This window comes from Atta cephalotes, assembly GCF_000143395.1.
Source record: "Atta cephalotes unplaced genomic scaffold scaffold00032, whole genome shotgun sequence".
NCBI lineage: Eukaryota > Metazoa > Arthropoda > Insecta > Hymenoptera > Formicidae > Atta > Atta cephalotes.
Window position 1 is genome coordinate 250,880 of NW_012130096.1, and position 1,479 is coordinate 252,358.

Consider the following 1,479-nt stretch of genomic DNA (forward strand, 5'->3'; position numbering starts at 1 on the left):
CTCTCTCTCTCTCTCTCTCTCTCTCTCTCTCTCTCTCTCGTGTTTGCACTAAGTGATGTATTAGGTAAGTCGTTGCATGTGAAATATCGGATTTCAAAGTATAGTTTTATGGAACGCATTTACAAAGTAAATTTCTTCTGATAATCTGACTATTGGGAATAACATTAAAGTGACATTTTTTCGTACAAAATTATGTTGCAGTTTGTGTGAAAGGTTTACGATTTTTCTTCTTTAAACTTACTACATTTCAAATGTAGTCACAAAATGTAGTCACTATGACTTGTTATTTCGAAAAATATTACTAAATTATATATATTTCTTTAAGAAAAATTACTTGAAATTTGTTGACATAAAATTAATATAACATTTTGTAAATCTCGAGATTTTAGCATAAAGTGTGAAAACAATGCGAAATTAAATATTTTTTGGTATATTTAACGTTTTTAAATTGATGAAATTCGCGGGCGCAAGTTTGAAGTTTCCTTATGTGATATCTTTTATGTGTTTTTAAGGAAAGAATAATGCCCGTCTCGGGTTATCCCTAGGGAGAATAAACATAGCTGACAGCGAAATTGTATCGACAGAGATAGCACAAGCGAATAATTTTCTAAAGAAAATCGCAAGTATACATATCGAGACAGCAATTTATATGAAAATGGTCACGTCGATATGTAGAAAGATATTTTTACAAGATGTCCTATTTTCGCAGTATTTTACTTTAAATGACATAAATGTTAAGTATCCTTATTTAATTTCGATCGATCTCTGACTAAAATTTTAATTAACTTTAATTAACTACAATAAGTATTAAAGCGCGAAATTAAGATGCATGCTATCCATTTGACTGAAGTCAAAGACTGTGAAGACTGTCTTTATGAGATAAAACTTAATACGGAAGGAAAAGGGAAATGTTTTATCAACGTCACGTTTCATCAACGAGAAAGGGAACTTTGCGATAACTTCACGATAACTGAGGAAACTCGTGATAAAAGAGCTAAGGCGGATCGCGCTGCGATCGAGCGTTTCAGCCTTATCACTGTACGATGCCGTTCTAGTTATCGAAACGATAGTTATCGCGCGAAAGAGATTTTAGTACCCTTCGGGGCTCAACGAGAGCAATTTTGAACAGATTTCTCTTTGATGAGAACTATAGAATTCTTGGCTTAAGTTTAAATCAATTATACTGAGATAAACATGTTATTGAAAATTCTTGTATGCACTGTTAAATATTCATAATGTCAAATTAACCTAATTTGAGTTGTTTTTAATTATGTTTGTTTATAGGTCGCCCCATTGCTTTTGTCCAATATATCGTCAATTTGACTAAAACAATATGGCATTAAACAATATAACTCAAGAAAATGTATTATATTAAATGTGATTCAAATGTATTTTATTATTTATTAAATGTGTGTATATATATATATATATATATATATATATATATGTCTATGTGTACTATATTAGTTAATAATAATA